At 47.6% G+C, this 21,299-nt stretch overlaps 1 protein-coding gene across 9 annotated transcripts in view; it reads right to left on the bottom strand.

The window, feature by feature from the left end:
• LOC147015528 (integrator complex subunit 14-like) overlaps positions 1-21,299 on the bottom strand; it is a 183,327-nt gene that overhangs the window by 155,368 nt on the left and 6,660 nt on the right. Inside the window, exon 1 of one of the 9 annotated variants that reach the window (XR_015050360.1) lies at positions 972-1,358. The exons of 1 other annotated variant lie outside the window; for it this stretch is intronic. The gene's annotated coding sequence lies outside the window, so the exon portion shown is untranslated. Of the gene's footprint in view, positions 1-971; positions 1,359-21,299 lie in introns of those variants that run through there. 7 more of the 9 variants (XR_015050362.1, XR_015050361.1, XM_085850350.1 and 4 more) reach the window with 7 other exon arrangements.

Below are 21,299 nucleotides of genomic sequence, written 5' to 3'. Positions count from 1 at the left end.
ATGAAGGAGGCTGTGGATTGGGTGGGGGGTGTGAAGGAGGCTGTGGAGTGGGTGGGGGGTATGAAGGAGGCTGTGGATTGGGTGGGGGGTGTGAAGGAGGCTGTGGAGTGGGTGGGTGGGGGTGTGAAGGAGGCTGTGGAGTGGGTGGGGGTGTGTGAAGGAGGCTGTGGAGTGGGTGGGGGTGTGTGAAAGAGGCTGTGGAGTGGGTGGGGGGTGTGTGAAGGAGGCTGTGGAGTGGGTGGGGGGTGTGAAGGAGGCTGTGGAGTGGGTGGGGGGGTGAAGGAGGCTGTGGAGTGGGTGGGGGGTGTGAAGAGGCTGTGGAGTGGGTGGGGGTGTGTGAAGGAGGCTGTGGAGTGGGTGGGGGGTGTGAAGGAGGCTGTGGAGTGGGTGGGGGTGTGTGAAGGAGGCTGTGGAGTGGGTGGGGGGGTGTGAAGGAGGCTGTGGATTGGGTGGGGGGGTGTGAAGGAGGCTGTGGAGTGGGTGGGGGGTGTGAAGGAGGCTGTGGAGTGGGTGGGGGTGTGTGAAGGAGGCTGTGGTGGGTGGGGGGTGAAGGAGGCTGTGGATGGGTGGGGGGTGTGAAGGAGGCTGTGGATGGGTGGGTGGGGGTGTGAAGGAGGCTGTGGAGTGGGTGGGGGGTGTGAAGGAGGCTGTGGAGTGGGTGGTGTGAAGGAGGCTGTGGAGTGGGTGTGTGAAGGAGGCTGTGGAGTGGGTGGGGGGGTGTGGCTGTGGAGGGGTGTGAGTGAAGGAGGCTGTGGAGTGGGTGGGGGGTGTGTGAAGGAGGCTGTGGAGAGTGGGTGGGGTGTGTGAAGGAGGCTGTGGATGGGTGGGGGTGTGTGAAGGAGGCTGTGGAGTGGGTGGGGTGTGTGAAGGAGGCTGTGGAGTGGGTGGGGGTGTGTGAAGGAGGCTGTGGAGTGGGTGGGGGTGTGAAGGAGGCTGTGGAGTGGGTGAGGTGGGAATGAAACATTGCTCACCAATCATGCATATGGTTCAGACGGAGGAGATGGACCCATCCTGGCTTTCTTGGTCCTGTGGCCGCTTTATCGTGACGACGGTTCGAATCCGTCAATAGCGCTGCATTTTTATGTGCGAGTCGTGCTCTGATGGGGCCGCTATCACACGTCGTTATGCGTGCTCGGTGTCTCCTCACGGAACGCTCGTTATAATTCTCACCTTGACCCGATCTGTGAGCTGATGGGCACGGAGATAAAACGACCAAAATCGTCAAATCGCCTCAGACATCGCGAACATTCGTCACATTATCATCAAACGAACACGGCGCGATACATTTTCTGTTAAAAAATAACGATCTGCGATGTGCATCGAAAAGGATGACGTCACAGTTTCCAGCCAATCGGATCCGCCGGCGTTCTGCTGAGGGCGCGAAAACTCCACGCGCGCGTCCAATCGCGTGCTGTGCGCTGCCGCGACTCGTTCATCGTCCGGACTAAAACCAATTTAATACAGTGCTCTTTGCGCATATGTGCGGTTTTATTATCGTGTCCTCATTATTCGATGTTAAACATTCAACCCCAACATCGGGCGTGTTCCGTTAGCAAGCAGCTTGTTATCGCTTGCCAAGCGGCTTGCTTGATTCAAAGCGCTCAAGTGAGCACTGAACGAAACGGAGTATCGCCGAACAACATTGCCAGTCCATGAGCCAGACCCAAAAATTTCATCAATTGGTACCACCTGGAGTGGAAAATTCTCACTATGCTATTTTGAAAGTCCTATATCCAGAGATGAAAAAAAAATCTTTGAAAGCAATCCGGGACTCACAGCTTAGTAGTGGTAATCACCTCTTAAAGATGGACATCCGAGTCCAATCTGAGGGATCAGGTTTTGGAGTAGGAGAAATATAAAGTTCAATAACTTTGCAAGCAATGGTCATATAGTGGTAAACGATCACTCAAAAATGCTGGTAATCTGATCCTCTATATGTTGGTATCTGTTATATACTAATGTATTAATTATGCAGGTCACCAGAGGTCAAAAGGTCAAGAAATTTGACCCCTGCCTAAAAATCTGACCACCTGTCAGAAAACTCACGACATATATCATACTAATGGGACTTTCTTAACCTAAATTGGTTCACATGGAAGACAAGAAGTACCCAAGTCGATTATAAGTCGAACAAAGTGCACTTTATTATTATTATTTAAGCTATGATACAGAACGGTTTTGACACATTTTTTAAAATGGCCTTTTCCCACTAAAAACATGCAAAATTGTATGAAGTTGGACTGCTTGAAATTAGTTCGCATGTTTTGGCAAATAACCACTCCAAATGCTAATGGCCATGTCCTACATGTATTCAGGCGTTGGTTCAGCTACATTTCGATGTAATTAGGTCACCAGAGGTCAAATTGAAAATGCTAACCTCAATCACAGAAAGTGCATTTAAAATGTTGCTGAATGAATTTTTAATGTGGGATTAGATTATACAAAGGCTAACTGTCAAAAACTAGTTTAGTGTTTGAAAATCAGGTCTTGATAATGTCGGCCGAAACAAAAATGATCACATAGGGGCCTGCTACGAGTACAGAGTTGACTACTCATCATCTGAAATATCATCATCATCACTCGCTTCAAATTCTACCTTGTCCGCATCATCAGCTTGCTGATTGCTACATGTTTGTAATTTGCAAAGGTATGTACACTTCATGTTATTCTGTCGGCAGGTACAGCTCTCCTCCAAGCACTCACTTCGACAGTAACATTCCATGCAATCAATTCCATCACTGTCTCAGGGGCAGGTGGGGCATCCCCCCCCCAGTCAATAACCAAGTCCCCATCCTTCTTCCAACCATGACCAATAGGAGAGGAAATCTCAGGGAAAGCCTCCATGCTCCTTTTCCAGACAGCACATTGATAATTAGCCCTCTTTCAGTGGTTTTGCAGTGAAGAGGCACAAGGAGGAGGCTGACAAGATTCAACCTCCGCTTTCTTTGCACAGAACAGGTTGAACCACAATTCATTGATGTTCTCGGTAACTGTCCTTGCGCTGTATAGACTGCATGTGACTCTAATGCTTTGAAAAGTTGTGATGAGACGTCCCAGGTTGTGTCTAGGCACTTCAATGTGTTGCTGTGTCTGTCGCTGATCAAAAACCTTTTCAGTGCTGAAACATTTCCTCTCCCAGCGAAGTAGCTCACGGTATCACAACCTGTAAGCACATGCAGTCCCAGAAGCCCTGTGCATTTTTCCAGGCCCAGCATGTTGGCAACTTTCATGACATTAACATATTCAGCACTTGTCTTGGTTCCACCCTTCATGTAAAGTGAGCATGGTAGCTGTGATGAAAATTCCATGCCAATAATGAAGACATCCGTTTCTTCAGACACAATCACAAGTGCAGTAAAGCCAGACCCAGCACAGTGCTTCGCATGAAGGAAGAGTCTGGTGTCTGCCTCTTCTTGGCTACATCTGAGGGCTTCAACATTGCTGACTGATTCCACCGTTAGTCTCCTGCAAGTCTCTCCCATGGTATCAAAGAACTGTTTCCCAGCCAGTCTGCTTCTCTGTTCATCTTCACTCCAGTCAGTCACAAGGAATTCAATCAGGTGGGTTTTGTTCTCTGTGTTCAGGAGGAAATTCTTCCACTGCTGTACTCTATGTCCAGGTGCAAGGGTCATGAATGATATCCCACTCTGAGATCCTCTGTTGACTCTCTCTCTCTCTCTTGCATTCATTATAGACTCGTCTCGATAGACATCAAATACCATATCAATGCGCCCACTGGCTGCTCCTTCTCGCAAGGCTGCTGATAGGATGGCTTTGGAAACTTCAGCAAAAGACATGTGGTTTGAATCCATCAGTAGTTTCTGTACCAGTGCCATCCCATCTATTACACAATCTGAGTTTTCTGGTATAGATTGTACTGGTGACAAGTCTTTATTGAGCCGTTTAGCCAGAGCTGACTTGCTTGTCTTCCTCATGGTTCCTTCTGGATCAGCCAAAGCCAGTTCAAGGTGTGGGTTCAAGGTGATGGGAGAGCACATCCTTCATGTGCAGCTTTCTTGTTTGATCAATCAGAATCATTTTGGCAACAAAGGTTTCTATCTGCCTTCATTATCACCGAATGTCCCTTTGTTTAATACGTCTTCTTCACCTTAATGTCACTCAATGTCTTTAATCTTTGCTTCTGCAAGGGTTCAAAGATGCCCTTGTTCGCCTCTTTTCCCAACCTTTCCTCCCAGAACACATTATAGGCTGTGCTGTCATTCTTCCTAGCCTCCAGGAGATACTGTTGCTACGTCTCCAGGTGCAGCTATGCTAGCTGAGAGACTGGTGAGATCTGAGAGACTAACAAGCATAGTTCTGCTTATCATATGCGAAAGACCATGGGATCATATCGTGAATCGTGGAGAGATGCAAAGACCAACTGCCTTCCCTTGAACTGCACAACAGGTTCAACATATTGACAAAATCAAAAGTATGACATCCAAAATTATGCTCGGTGCCCTCCAGGTTGACGAAGATGATTCTGGTAGTGCTGGAAATAATCTGCCAATGATATAGACACTGGATTGCGAAGTGTTTCAGTGAAGGTCTCCTGGCATGTGCCTTGTGAAATCTCGTTGATCATCTCTCTAATCTCGGGGATAATTTCCTTGGAATCCATCCATCAAACCGCTTCCATGCAAGCCGTTGCAGAGCCTCATAAAGTAGTTTGTGTAATCTCACTGAATGGTTGTATCTTCGACCACCAAGTACACCTTCAACAGAAGTGATCAGTGATCACTCCTGATTCAACGCAAAGATCTCTTAACTCCGCATCTTGAAAGCACTTTCCTATCACACCAAGTAGTGTGCACACCATGTGAAATACTCCGAACCTGGTGACCGAATTACATCGAAATGTTGCTTAACCAACCCGTGAATACATGTAGGGCATGGCCATTAGCATTTGGAGTGGTTATTTGTCAAAACATACTCACCAATTTCAAGCAGTCCAACTTCATACAATTTTGCATGCTTTTAGCGGAAAAAGGCCATTTTTAAAAATGCGTCAAAACTGTTCTGTACCACAGCTTATAGAATAATAAAGTCCACTTTGTTATCTCGCCTGGGGCACTGATCAACTACAGACTCGAGCGTGGCACGGTGAGATCACTCGCCTCAGTCGGAGCATATACAGAGACCAGGGAAATGACACCCAAGGAGTGACAAATCATTCGTCTCATAATACGCTTGTTGACCGGTGTGACCTCAATTATCATTGGAGTCAGCATATTGGACACAGCTACAGCAACTCTTTGGGCATGGTAACCATCAGAGCGACCAGACCAATCGAAGATGTCATCACCCGCCATGATCTCGCCATTATCTGGCCTCTGAACTTCAGAGTGCTGCAATACCGATGTTGAAACACTTGAGCTCAGATGACAACAGAGACAGGTGATCATCCTCTCTTCGGGATAGGACATTCCAGGCACCCACCCGAAGGGACCGCCTCAGGTTAACCCAAGGAGACCGCTGTCTGGTGGACGACACCTCAGCACCACCCCGACACACACTACCGCAATCTGATTCGGGAAGGGTACACCATGGTTTTCCTCTTATCATCAAAGTGTGTGGGTCCCAAAGGCTTTGCCCCAATTCTGTCATCCTGTGAGCTGCCCTGTGGAGGGCAGCTGTGCAACAGGTACTCCCATGGAGTGGGTTTTCAGTTTTCTTCGCGTTTTTCTTGTGTTTTGCAGAGTGAAGGGTTTTACGGTGGCCGGAGTGCAAATCCTGCCCCAACCTCTTGACAAAAAGTAACCCAACTGCAGGAGGACGTCCGCAGACACAGTTGGGCACGAGATATGGATGGTTGTTGGCTCACAAGGAGCTCCTCCACGGCTCCACCATTTGACAGGTTATGTTTTTAATCCTGCTGGGTGTCCTTATCATACACCCTCCTCACCAGGAAACCTGGTGGAGGAGATGGCTTCGTTTCCAACAACCCGACCATGAAATAGGTTAGTACAGGTTTACATTGAACCTGTAGCAAGTCACAGATCTAATATGGCCTGACCTGACAATACCAAGACCCATAAACTTGCAAAGCTCGTGAAACTCATAAAATCATGGGAATAAAAAGAATAAGCTTACCTTTACCAAAGGAATCGAAGCAGTAATCAAATCTCAAATATGCTAACATCAACAGAGAGAAGTCCATTCGAACAGGAAAAGCTCACAGGAGGAAATTAAATTCGGAAACACATTTATACATGGCAGTGGAATGGAATGACGTCAAGAATGATTCAGCTTGATTCCCTTCTTCTCCCACCCTCCAACTTTTGAATTCGTTTCCAGGACCAATTGCCGTGCTAATGAGGTATGTAGGCAAAAACCTCAAGGACTGGAAAGGAAGTTTAATGGTAAGAAGCTTTTTCCCTCAAACCTGAATGAAATAGTTATATTCAAGGGAAGGAATTATTTGTAACTAACTTCTAGGAGGGGTTGATAACAACGAACTAACAACAAAAGCGTTGATTTGGAACGGCTCGCTTGGCACGCAATTAGCAATCACCGAAGGCACCGTAACCAGTTCAGTTGTCATAAAGCAACAGTCCGAACAACGATTCGCTCAGAGCGCTGATGTAACATGCCAGTTTGTGGATATAACAGGGTACAAAAATCAGGGCCTTCTGAAGGGCCCCGGAATCTTTGGGATTTTCGATGCTCTCAGGTGCACTCTGACTATGTACGAACCACATTGGTCACACGTTGGGAGGGAAAACAATCATTAGTTTACATTTTAAAATAAGTTTTATTTACCTTTTATTGTTAATTTTGACGTGAGTGAAATTTGATCTTGAGGTTTGTAAACTTGCAAGTAAACCAGTTTCTCAATAATCCTCTTCAACAATTACTCTGAATGATGTTTCTGATGTAGAGACTCTAGACTCCAGAGTGCTTGACTGTTGGTGGCATGGGACAAAATAAAGTATGATGTGAGCCTGGTCTTGGCTCAGTGGTTAGGGTGGCAGCTTGGGATCCTAGGGTCCTGAGTTCAAGCCCCGTCGGCCGTAGAATTAATACACCAGGGGGTTGACTCAGCCTGTCATCCTTCCGAGGTCGGCGAAATGAGTACCAGTTCCCGTGTGTGTACTGATAGAGGGGCACTGAATAAGCGATAGTCGCGCTTCAAGAAATGATAGCTACCCCGGCGGCTAAGCTGCCATACGACCACCACCAAGTATGATGTGCAAATGTCAGAGATGGCAGGTGACCCACATTTCATGGGTTTGACCCCTCACTCTCGATACCCATCCATCTCAGTCAAACCCAACTGCTCCTGAATAGTGTCTTTTGCACCTGAAGAGGTGGAGAAGGTTATTTCAACCGTTGACTGACTGATCCAGGACCCGACGGCATCAGCTCATCCATATATTACTCAAACTCTCATCTTGTATGTATGTATATATATATATATATATATATATATATATATATATATATATATATATATATATATATATATATATATGTGTATATGTTTGTATGTATGTATATTGTTACGGTGCCAGGGTCGGCCGCGAGCCGACCGCTCTGACAGAGCCGCAAGTCGAGTCAGCCCGACCGATCGCCCGCAATATAGATCGCCGCCTGGATAACTCCGAAGCCGACGGGTCCTTGTGCAAGAACCGAAATACGCCAATGGGCAGACCACATGGGGTAGGTTCGATTGCCAACTTCATTTTACCTAAATACCCACATGATCCAACGACCGGGGTATTTCACCCTCGACGGAACTCGTACAAAACAAGCCGCTTAATCGCCGAGAACCGTCGGTCCGAATGTCCCCCTTTTACGGCAAACCAACGGCTTTCTAACTACCAACACACGAAATAATCGACGCGACGAGCTGAAAACATTTAACAATTGGGCTATTTATTAATAATAATGGGGAACGAGGGAAGCAAGTAAGAGCAGAATTATTATATACCGACTATACGAAATGCAATGCAATCATTTACAGCACACAAAGCACTCAACAGTTTCCTACTTGTTAGACGGGCCCAGGGACACACGTGCGCACGCGCACACGCACGCACACACGCACGCACGCACGCACGCACGCACGCACGCACGCACGCACGCACGCACACACACGCGCACACAAGAAATGGTGGCTGATGCCTTTACTAAGGACTTAAACTCAGAGGACAGATGAGCTGAAACCCAGAACCCATCTCAAACCTCTCCACCTCGTGTGGTCTTCAAGCTGTTCGGACCCGGGCTCCAGCGAGAGCGAGCTGGATCCAATCGCCGTGAGCCGCGATGCTTCCCGAGCTCCAGCGAATCCACTCACGCTTCCGAAGATGCGCTGGTGAGACGAGGCGCCGATCCTTCGCGTCGATGCGTCGCTATCTCGAAGAACCACCTGCAAGATGAGGCCAAGGAGTCGCACTAAGCCGGGAACCGAGCCGGAGAACAAAGAGCTCCACAAGCCAAGAAGAGCCAGCCGAACCAGGCCACGAAGCAGAGCAACAGGCTCGAACCAGCTCGAGCACCCTTGAACCAGGCCTACACTCCTCGACCACCAGGCCGAAGAAGAACCACGACAACCCGAACCAACTCCTCCGATGAACAACTCTCCAACAAGAACCAAGACGCCCCCCCCCCCCAACAAGACCCCAGAACCACCCAAGCCAAGCAGGACCCGACGGCCTGCTGAACGACGCAGAACCCGAACAAAGAAAAGATCTCTTTATCCTTCTCCGCCCCCTCCCATGCGCTCGGCGTGACTCATGCCCTTGTGATCCATCCTCCGCTCAACCACGGGTGGGAGGGAGTTGTTGACGTCATGAATCATGGGACTGAAGGGCTCTTCTTCCTCTTCGCGGAAGAGGGGAGGGCCGTCTTCCTTTGGGTTGTGATCGCTCCCTAACTATTAAATTAAATCACAGCACATTTAATAGATTTCTGCCCATTAAAGAATGGAAGGTGAGCTATCTGGGAAACATGCACTTATCGACATAACTGAGCTAAAAGAACCTGTATGTTGAGTGCGATCGAATTCCAAATTCCTAAGTAAATATATATATATATATATATATATATATATATATATATATATATATATATATATATATATATATATATATATATATATATATATATATATATATATATATATATATATATATATATATATATATATATATATATATATACAGTGGGGAGAACAAGTATTTGATACACTGCCGATTTTGCAGGTTTTCCCACTTACAAAGCACGTAGAGCTCTGTAATTTTTATCATAGGTACACTTCAACTGTGAAAGACGGAATCTAAAACAAAAATCCTGAAAATCACATTGTATGAATTTTAAATAATTAATTTGCATTTTATTGCATGAAATAAGTATTTGATCACCCACCAACCAGTAAGAATTCCGGCTCTCGCAGACCTGTTAGTTTTGTCTTAAAGAAGCCCTCCCATTCTCCACTCATTACCTGTATTAACTGCACCTGTTTGAACTCGTTATCTGCATAAAAGACAGCTGTCCACACTCAATCAATCAGACACCAACCTCTCCACAATGGGCAAGACCAGAGAGCTGTAAGGACATCAGGGACAAAATTGTAGATTTGCACAAGGCTGGGATGGGCTACAGGACAATAGGCAAGCAGCTTGGTGAGAAGGCAACAACTTTTGGTGCAATTATTAGAAAATGAAAGAAGTTCAAGATAACAGTCAATCTCCCTCGGTCAGGGGCTCCATGCAAGATCTCACCTCGTGGAGCCTCAATGATCATGAGAAAGGTGAGGGATCAGTCCAGAACTACACGGCAGGACCTGGTCAATGACCTGAAGAGAGCTGGGACCACAGTATCAACGAAAACCATAAGTAACACACTACGCCGTCATGGATAAAAATCCTGCAGCGCACGCAAGGTCCCTCTGCTCAAGCCAGCGCATGTCCAGGCCCGTCTGAAGTTTGCCAATGACCATCTGGATGATCCAGAGGAGGAAAGGGAAAAGGTCATGTGGTCTGATGAGACCAAAATAGAGCTTTTTGGTTTAAACTCCACTCGCCGTGTTTGGAGGAAGAAGAAGGATGAGTACAACCCCAAGAACACCATCCCAACCGTGAAGCATGGAGGTGGAAACATCATTCTTTGGGGATGCTTTTCTGCAAAGGAGACAGGACGACTGCACCGTATTGAGGGGAGGATGGATGGGGCCATGTATTGTGAGATCTTGGCCAACAACCTCCTTCCCTCAACAAGAGCATTGAAGATGGGGCGTGGCTGGGTCTTCCAGCATGACAACGACCCGAAACACACAGCCAGGGCAACCAAGGAGTGGCTCCGTAAGAAGCATCTCAAGGTCCTGGAATGGCCTAGCCAGTCTCCAGACCTGAACGCAATAGAAAATCTTTGGAGGGAGCTGAGAGTCTGTGTTGCCCAGCGACAACCCCGAAACCTGAAGGATCTGGAGAAGATCTGAATGGAGGAGTGGGCCAAAATCCCTGCTGCAGTCTGTGCAAACCTGGTTAAGAACTATAGGAAACGTCTGATCTCTGTAAATGCAAACAAAGGTTTCTGTACCAAATATTAAGTTCTGTTTTTCTGATGTATCAAATACTTATTTCATGCAATAAAATGCAAATTAATAATTTAAAAATCATACAATGTGATTTTCAGGATTTTTGTTTTCGATTCTGTCTTTCACAGTTGAAGTGTACCTTTGATAAAAATTATAGACCTCTACGTGCTTTGTAAGTGGGAAAACCTGCAAAATCGGCAGTGTATCAAATACTTGTTCTCCCCACTGTGTGTGTGTATATATATATATATATATATATATATATATATATATATATATATATATATATATATATACATATACACATATATACATATATACATATATACATATATATATATATATATATATACATATACACATATATATATATATATATATATATATATATATATATATATATATATATATATATATATATATATATATATATACATATACACATATATATATATATATATATATATATATATATATATTGTGGTTCTCGAACCGCATGCATACAACAGATAGATGCCCCGAGTCAGTTATCCCATTAATATACGTATAGTTAGGTCCCTAACTTTTGTCCAGTGGTAAAACAAGGGAGTGTGTTGCGATGGGCTGTTAGTCATGTTGTTAAATCATTTTCCCCTTTTATTTTATTCCCTCCTTTTATTTTATGAGTTAAATTTGCCTCTCTTGCTATCCTCGTCTCGCTTACCACAACGTGACGATCCACGGTGCTTTTCCTCGCTTGCAACCCTCGTCCCGCTTACCACAGAGTACCACCGTCTACCCGGAGTCTCGTTTTCTGAGGCAAAATGCCGACGCTCACGTTCGGCTGGACAAACGCTTAAAGCTGCACCACTATCCATCTGCCCAAGGCCAGACATGCGCGATGTGTCATGTACGTTTTGCACCCAGGTTGGCTGGCTATACCGGCATCTGGCCTAAACCCAGCCCAAGAAGGCGGACCATGTGAAGGGTCGGAGCCAGTCGGAATGCCCAGCTCGGACGATGACGTCGGTTTCGGCATGGCTCCTCCCCGAGCTCCGGGCTCTATAAAGACGGAGGGTCCTCTGTGAATGGAGGAGAATGGAGAGAATGAAGGAGAATTGAGGAGGAACTGAGGAGAATTGAGGAAAATTGTGGAATTGTAGAAGTTAGTATTCCTGCTACTTGTCTCCGCCCACACGACGTCGACCAAGCGTCCTGCCTATTGCTCCACCCTCACCCTCTGGAGTCCACCCTTCTCCACTCAAGCTCCTCCTACAGACACAATCTCGACATGTGCGGCTGTGGCTTGAACTACGCATCCATCGTCGGGTACCGCACCACGGAGCATCCCTTCCCCCAAAACGCTCAGGTACCGAAAAACTATAATCTCAATCCCCTTCCTCCCTGGCTGCAAGAGTCCTTTCCATTGGGGCTTCTTTGTGTGTGTGTGTGTGTGTGTGTGTGTGTGTGTGTGTGTGTGTGTGTGTGTGTGTGTGTGTGTGTGTGTGTGTGTGTGTGTGTGTGTGTGTGTGTGTGTGTGTGTGTGTGTGTGTGTGTGTGTGCTAGTGTCTGTCCGTTAAGTAAGCCTGTACAAGATCTGTGGTTGTTGTTACTGTGAATAATCTCACATGAAGTCTGCACTGTGTCTGCTTTGTAAGTTGCTTGTATAATTGCCGCACCCCACATCTCTCTCATCTTTCCCTGTATTACATACCCAATAAACGTTTGTTGTGCCACATGCTTTTCCTCACTTCTTGTAAATAAATAATTGTTGTAGAAATGTTCCCAGCTCGCCTTTGTCTTTACCCTGATTGGTCCAGCATGGTTCGAATCTAAGTTTCGCCGGGTCTTTATTCCCAGCAATCCGTTCCTACTTTAGTCGGTACGTCCTTGGCAGTGACGCTCGGCTGCATCTGATCTGGAAAGGTGATCCGATCCGGTAGAGTAATCCGGTTCGGAAAAGGCGTACCGAGGGCGTGGTTCCCCGGTGGTTAACCAAACCACGTGGTTAATAAGGTATCCCGATTCCATAGGCGGGCGGACCGAAGGTCACGCGGTTGAGTTATTGACGTCCACGGTCGGTTAAGCGACCCATAGAGTCACGGAATTATCCATGAGCGACGGCCTACAATTCCGGGGAGTCTGGTGGGAATCGACATCGTTTCCCCCACCTAATGTGGTCTTCTCACCCGACCCCGCCAGCCCGCAACAGTTTGGTGTCAACTGAGTGAGATTGACCCATAGAAAATGTACGTGATTTGAACCCGCAACAATATGGTGTCTGGAACAGGATTCGAGCCAGGGGTGTGCTTAGCAACTCCCCCCCCCCCTTCCCCACAAAATTAAGAGCAGTATTCAAATTTTAGGTAAATATCGGTACGGACCATGGCGGACCAAGGCGAGCTGGTTCAGGTGGGTTCTGAAACAATGATAGAGGAATCCTTGGGTCAGGACGAGAGTTTTGAGGGAGATCTTTTCCTGCAGCCATACCCAGAGGTAACATTGGGGGCAACTGCGACAGCGACAATGCTTGGGCACCCCCTGCATCAAATTTCCCTCCCGGCGGACCTGGCGATCTCTATCGGATCCACACCCGATCATAGCAGATCGGCTTCGCCAAAGCCATTTGACACAAACCAGAAGGTGTAGATGATGAGACAAATGATGGTACGCATGGAACTGGGGCTGGCAGAGGAAAATGGGAATATGCAAACGATGAAGGTGGATCTGGCAGGGGTAAATGGGAATATGCAAAACATGGAAAGAAACTTACAAACACAAATGAAGGCGGGTCAGGAGGAAATGAGGGCGGAGCTGGCAGAGGTAAAGGGCGAAATGAAAAACATGGATCGGAAAATGGCGGATGAGATCAGTACTCTACGTGGGGAAATAACCGAGTTGAGGGGGAGTGTGGAGGCTGTTCGGACCGCGATGACGACGGGCAAGGTCGAGGTGACGAGTGAAACCACGGTGGTCAGGAGAGAAACCTGTAAAATCGGATAGGTAGAGACAAAGAGCCAAGAATTGGGCATCATAAAAGAGATGCATGAATTAAAAGAGGTGAAAGAGATGCAGAAATTGAAAGAGGTGAACGAATTTCACAAAACAAAAGAGGAGCAGACTCAAATAGAAATGGTAAGGGATATTAAGATTGAGCATGTGGAATTTTTGGAGACCCAGTGCGAGGGTCAGGTTAACCTCCCACAGGAAAAAAGGGAGACGATATGCTCCCTCGAGGCAGACCGTGACAAGGTGAGTATACGAGGTAGAGCGGCTGCGTGGTGCGAAAGAGCACATGCCGAGTTTTGGGGATAGAAGCCCCGGGATCTCTTGGGCTAACACAAGCCCCCAATGTGATTGTTCCGGAGTGTGTGTCGGAGCATGAGTGAAGTGCAAATGACATGGCATGTGTGAGTGCACGTGTGAAATTGGGACACGGACCAACTCAGACGGGAGTCGTGGGTCGTGTAACGGACGAGAATAGCGAGCCGAATGAGACGGACGGAATTCTTTCAGAAACCGCGCCGGCTCTGCGGGACGCGTGCGAGATCCGTTCCATGTCTTGTGAATGGCCCAAGCACGGACGATTGCGTGATGGGAAGCCGGCGTTGAAACGATCCGCGCCAGGTACAAGACCAGAGCGTGGATGGCTAAAATGGAGGCAGATTGAGGGGTCGAGCGGATTCGGAAAACACATATCCCCATGTGAGCATGTGAAACATGGCCCGACGTGCTGCGCGCCGGGAGAGGTGTTTGTGGGATGCGCTGAGCGAGTCCCGGGGACGACACAGCTGGGCCCGTCTGCGTGGCAAGCCTCACAGAGTGGCCGTGTGCGAGTGACGTCCGCGGGGATCGCGCAGCATGAGGGCAGGTGTGTAAAGGATGGTGGTTCGCATGGTGGATGGTCCGAAAGCGAGCATTGAATGCGATTAATGGGGCGACGTTACGGCCTCATGTATCGGCCAAACGAAAGGGACGAATGTACTGTAAACCGCCACCCTGGATACGCAAGGCTCGTAGAGCCTTGCCATGAGTAGAGGATGCCCGGCCAGGATGTAGCGAACATCCTCGACGGGAGCAAAGGAGCATTAATTAGGGGAAGGGTTTAGCGTTAGATAGACCGGCCTCATGGGGACATTATGAGCAGTCCTCCCTGGGGCCCGGTAACACGAATTAGGGGGAATTTAGTATAGAATTTAGAAAGGATTGGAGACATGGACAGACATGGAACGTGTCGTGGGGACGTAGATTAGCTACGTATGATTAAATAGAACGTGCATTCGAGTAAGGGATGATGGTTAGCACAAGCTAGTTAGGGGAACGTAGCTCGTAGAGTGTCAGTGTTGGTATGGAAAAAAAAGAAGAGAAAAATCTACAATGAGTGAATATGGGTCAGCGGGCCCAAGTGTGAATGGAGTGATTGTGGAATGCATGGTGCGAACGAATGATTGGGGGGAGGGGTGAATCCCCCCAAGGGAACCCGGGGTTAGTGTAATGTTAGCGGGTTAGTTAAATTAACCAAAAGGATGTCGTTTGGTTGTTGGTGTTGAACGAAGGCACAAAACCTTTTTGTAGGGTGCAGTAGACTATTGACTGGCTAGGAGCATGGCTGGTGAAATATGCGTACTGAGTAGAGGGCACCCCGGGCACCGAAGCAGTCGGCCAGAGTAGGCCATGGGTCCAAGCGACCGAGTTAGTGTAATGGGCACGGGTACCCATGGGAAAGGGAGCCAGAGCGCCAAAATGCCACGTGGGCATCGACGGGGAAATGCCAGGAAGGGCATTCACCCACGTTCGTTCATACCGAGTAGGTAGGCTCGGAGACAGCCTCAGCGACCCAGGGGTGCCGAAGATCGAGTTCGGCAGGTGGGTAGCCCTGCCAGTGGAGCCATGCTTTCCAGCCACGAAATTGTGCAAGAGCACATGAGAAAATTTGCGGGCCAGGCCTAAATTAATAACGAACGCCAACACAGGTGACGGGAATTGTGGTTGCTATAACTGATAGTTTAAAGAGACAGGCGTGTTGAAAAGCCCTGGGGATAGATTAACGTTTAATAAATGGTAAGATAGATCGAAAACGTGTACCCCCTTCACACCATCCATCCATTCACTGTTCCTACGCCGTTGAACTCGCCTTGGCAATTCTGAGGTCTGTGGGACTTATTCTGAGACTGCATTGGGCCTCGAGACAGATTCACTTGTCTCTTCCTTAATCCTCTCAAAAGGTATCTTAGGGATTGGGAACAGACAGTCAGGACAGGTGAGCCGAACAAAGACAATAAGGGGGTTAGGGACACCCGTAATAATTTTTTTTTTAAAAAGTCAAAATTTAGTTATTTTTTGTGGCAAGCTAATGGGGGTGGGTATGGACAAGGACAGGCATAGGCAATAGGTTGGGGGAGACTGTGGGGTAGGACCGAGACCATCTTCGGACCAGCCAATGCCACCGCACTCCCTCCACAACCTCACGAGACCACACCGAGGCCAGTCAGCTTCATGTGCCGACCTGTTGTACTGTTGCACCTGACCTGGTCTGCATTTGCCATGCCTTTTTCTGCCTTTGCCTTGACTCCATTTGCCATACCTGCCCATGCTTATATTTGCCTTACCATGTCACTCAACTTTACAATGTGCGCCAGGACCATCTTTGTGAAAGTGTTTGCAAAGACTGCCCTGCAGGCAGCCGCATTACCGGGGACTGCATTTGCGCAGTCTGGACTTCTATCTCCTTGTTGTTGTATAAAGGCCAGTTCTAATGGACTGTGAGATGGAGTGTGGCTTGCCGTGTTAGGGTGAGTTGCCTCCAGTAGCCAGGAACAGGAAAAGTAATAAAAACCAACAAGCAAAGGACCATTAAGGGCCCTGAAGATGCCTGATCATCGATTTCCTGCTGCTGCACTCATCCCCGAATGTTGCCTTTATTGTGTTCTCTCCTCAAGTCACAGGTCCTGGGCCATGGGTAGTATAAATATGAGAAATGTATATCGTTCTGACCCACCTGGTTGTTTGTTTAGTTCCCGAAATGTAGTTCGGTTGTCCGAATGAGTGTTAGTTTAGTTACGCAACGCACTAGGTTATTTATTTTTGGGACATGTATTCAAAATGTTGCACTCAGGGATCTGTAAGTAAAATGTATGAGGGGAACCTATACCTGCATGGCACATGAACGTTGACGACTCGGCTCGAGCCTAGCAAAAGGGAGGGGGGTAGTGTTGCGGTTCTTGGAACTGCATGCATAATACAACAGATAGTTGTCCTGAGTCAGTTATTCCATTAATATACGTGTAGTTCAGTCCCTACCTTTTGTCTCGTGGGAAGACAAGGGAGTGTTTTGCGATGGGCTATTAGGTTATGAAATCATTTGTCCCTTTTATTTTATTCGCTCCTTTTATTTTCTGAGGTAAATTTGCCTCGCTTGCTACCCTAGTCTCGCTTACTACAGCGTAACGATCCACGGTGCCTTCTGCCTCGCTTGCTCCCTTCGTCTCACTTACCATCACGTGACGACCCACGGTACCCTCCTCAACTATCACTCCTGAGCCAAAATCCCGACGTGCAATTTGGGCTGGAACGCTTTTCTAGCTTCCACCATCTACTCCAAACCAGATGTGGGCGGTGAGTCACGTTCGTTTTGCACCCAGGTGGGTGGGCTATACCGGCGTCTGGCCGAAACCCAGCCCAGGAAGGCGGATCACGTGAAGAGTCGGAGCCAGTCGGAATGCTCTGCTTGGACGAAGACGTCAGTTTTGTCATGACTACTCCCCGAGCTCCGGGCAATATAAAGATGGAGGGGTCCTCCGTGAATTGAGGAGAAATTCAAGGCCATCTCCACTCATGGCTCGCAGACTTCCTCTCCTGTCGCAGTCAACGTGTGGCCCTAAATGGAGTTCTTTCATCCCCTCTTCCTGTGCAGGCTGGAGTTCCTCAAGGTAGCGTTCTGGGCCCTGTTCTTTTTCTGGTTTTCATCAATGATCTCTCGGACTCTCTGGAAAATCCTCTATTTCTCTTTGCCGACGACTCCACCCTCTGCCGTACCATCTGTCATCCCTCAGACCGGCAAGCAGCAGCTTCTTCGCTCACTGCAGATCTGGATAAAATCACAAACTGGTCCAACACGTGGAACATGTCTTTCAATCCACACAAATCTCACACTCTCACTATGTCTCTTCGAAAGGACCGTTTACAAAACCCCCCCATCCACTTTCTCAACAATCCTCTGGAAGAAGTCTTTTCTTTCAAGCTTCTGGGTCTCACTATCTGCCATGACCTTTCCTGGGAAAGTCACATTTCCAACCTTGCCTCAAAAGCCAGTCGCCGACTGGGAATCCTCCGTCGTGCAAAGTCCTTCCTCGGCCCTCTTGAGCTCCTGACTACTTACAAAGCTTTTGTCCGTAGCCTGATGGAGTACTGCTCTCCCCTCTGGGCTGGTGCTCCTGCCTCCCACCTTTCTCGACTTCACGCTGTCGAAACCAGGGCTTTTAAGATCATTGGCATCTCCCGCAATGAAGCTGAGTCTTTGGGCCTCTCACTCAATCACCGCAGGTTGGTCGGTGGTCTTTCTGTCTTCTACCGACTCCTCTCCAGCCTTGCCCCCCTGCTCTCTCTGCGATTTGTCCCAACCACATTTCCACAGGGCGCTCAAGGTCCGCCAACAACCCCCTTCTGGTAAAACTACCAAAATCACGAATCACTGCTCATCTTCACTCTTTCATTCCTCTTTTTTCCCGCCTTTGGAATAAACTTCCTCACTCTATTCTTTCCCATTCTTCCCTCCAGGCTTTCAAAACAGCTGTTCACCACCACCTCTTATCTTCCCCCATCCAAATCCTCGATCTTTTCTACCCCCGATAATCCACCCAAGCCCACTTCCTTCAATTCTCCTGCTTTCCTTCCTGAAAGTCCCTGTAATGTCCATCTTCTCCTCGCCATGTTCCCCGTCCCATCCCCATCCCTCTCCCTTCCACAGTTCACCTGTGTCTGTTCCCCAATGTTTTGTCCCTTCCACTCCCACCCCTCTTGTCTCATGCCTCCTTGCTGTGAGTTGTGTGTTAGCTCTCATACGAGCCTCGACCAAGGTATACAAAAAAAAAAAAAAAAAAAAAAAAAAAATGAGGAATTGAGGAGAATTGAAGATAATTGAGGGGAATTGAGGAGGAATGAAGGATAATTGAGGAATTGAGGAAAATTGAAAAGAATGGAGGAGAATTGAGGAGGAATTGAGGAAAATTGTGGAATTGTAGAAGAAGTTAGCGTTCCTGCTACTTGTCTCCGCCCACACAACGTCGACCAAGCGTCCTACCCATTGCTCTACTCAAGCTCCTCCTACAGACACGATCTCGACATGTGTGGCTGTGGCCCGAACTGCGCAATAATTGTCGGGTACCGCACTACGGAGCATCCGTTCCCCCAAAACGCTTGGTACTGAAATATTACCTCAACCACCTCCCTCCCTGGCTGCAAGAGTCCTTCCCATTGGGGCTTCTATCTCTGTGTGTGTGTCTGAGTGTGCTGGGGCCTGTCCATTAAGTAAGCCTGTAGAAGATCTTTTATTGTTGTTCCTGTGAATAATCCCACGTCAAGTCTGCACTGTGTCTGCTTTGTAAGTTGATTGTATAATTTCCGCACCCCACATTTCTCTCATCCTTCCCTGCATTACATACCCAATAAACCTTTGTTGTGCCACATGCTTTTCCTCACTTATTGTAAATAAATAATTGTTCTAGAAATGTTCCCAGCTTGCCTTTGTCTTTTCCTTCATTGGTCCAGCATGGTTCGAATCCAGGTTTAGCCGGATCTTTATTCCCAACAGTCCATTCCTTCTAGCCGGTACATCCTTGGCAGTGTCGCTCGGCTGCATCCGATCCGGTAGAGTGATCCGGTTCGGACAAGGAGTACTGAGGGCATGGTTCCCCAGTGGTTAAACCGTGTGATTAATTAGTTAACCCATTTCCATAGGTGGGAGGACCCTCGGTCACGTGGTTGAGTTATTGGCGTCCACGGTTGGTTCAGCAACCCGCGTCACAGAATTATCCGTGAGCGACGGCCTACAATTCCGGGGAGACTGTTAGAATTCGACATCGCTTCCCCCATCCAGTGGTCTTCTCACCCGACCCTGCCGGCCCGCAACAATATATATATATATATATACATATATATATATATATATATACATATATATATATATATATATATATATATATATATATATATATATATATATGGTGTATATACGTATATATATAGCCTGGTGTATATATGTATATACAGTGAGCCTGGTGTTGGCGCAGTGGTTACGGCAGCGGCTTGGGATCCAAGAGGTCCTGAGTTCAAGCCCCGTTGAGCCACTGAATTAATACACCAGGGGGTTGACGCAGCCTGTCATCCTTCCGAGGTCGGCGAAATGAGTACCAGTATACTGGGCCGGTGTATACCCCGGTTAAAAAATAGGTGTACCATATCCCTGTGTCGAAAGAGGCGACCAGGGTTGCGTCAGGAAGGGCATCCGGCGTAAAATACATATGCCAAATCACTATGCGGATCATACGGATGATCCGCTGTGGCGACCCCTAACAGGAGCAGCCGAAAGAAGAAGAAGATATGTATATACAGTGGGGAGAACAAGTATTTGATACACTGCCAATTTTGCAGGTTTTCCCATTTACAAAGCACGTAGAGGTCTGTAATTTTTTATCATAGGTACACTTCAACTGTGAAAGACGGTATCTAAAACAAAAATCCTGAAAAATCACATTGTATGATTTTTAAATAATTAATTTGCATTTTATTGCATGAAATAAGTATTTGATCACCTCCCAACCAGTAAGAATTCCAGCTCTCACAGACCTGTTAGTTTTGTCTTTAAGAAGCCCTCCCATTCTCCACTCATTTCCTGTATTAACTGCACCTGTTTGAACTCGTTATCTGCATAAAAGACAGCTGTCCACACTCAATCAATCAGACTCTAACCTCTCCACAATGGGCAAGACCAGAGAGCTGTCTCAGGACATCAGGGACAAAATTGTAGACTTGCACAAGGCTGGGATGGGCTACAGGACAATAGGCAAGCAGCTTGGTGAGAAGGCAACAACTGTTGGCGCAATTATTAGAAAATGGAAGAAATTCAAGATAACAGTCAATCTCCCTCGGTCTGGGGCTCCATGCAAGATCTCACCTCGTGGAGACTCAATGATCATGAGGAAGGTGAGGGATCAGCCCAGAACTACACGGCAGGACCTGGTCAATGACCTGAAGAGAGCTGGGACCACAGTATCAAAGAAAACCATAAGTAACACACTACGCCGTCATGGATAAAAATCCTGCAGCGCACGCAAGGTCCCTCTGCTCAAGCCAGCGCATGTCCAGGCCCATCTGAAGTTTGCAAATGACCATCTGAATGATCCAGAGGAGGAATGGGAGAAGGTCATGTGGTCTGATGAGACCAAAATAGAGCTTTTTGGTTTAAGCTCCACTCGCCGTGTTTTGAGGAAGAAGAAGGATGAGTACAACCCCAAGAACACCATCCCAACCGTGAAGCATGGAGATGGAAACATCATTCTTTGGGGATGCTTTTCTGCAAAGGGGACAGGACGACTGCACCGTATTGAGGGGAGGATGGATGGGGCCATGTATCGCGAGATCTTGGCCAACAACCTCCTTCCCTCAACAAGACCATTGAAGATGGGGCGTGGCTGGGTCTTCCAGCATGACAACGACCTGAAACACACAGCCAGGGCAACTAAGGAGTGGCTCCGTAAGAAGCATCTCAAGGTCCTGGAGTGGC

The sequence above is a fragment of the Eptatretus burgeri genome, chromosome 12, assembly GCF_056783735.1.
Source record: "Eptatretus burgeri isolate ZD-2024b chromosome 12, Ebu_testis_v1, whole genome shotgun sequence".
NCBI lineage: Eukaryota > Metazoa > Chordata > Myxini > Myxiniformes > Myxinidae > Eptatretus > Eptatretus burgeri.
The sequence above is the reverse complement of the archived record's forward strand: the minus strand, read 5'-3'. Positions and strand labels throughout refer to the sequence as shown.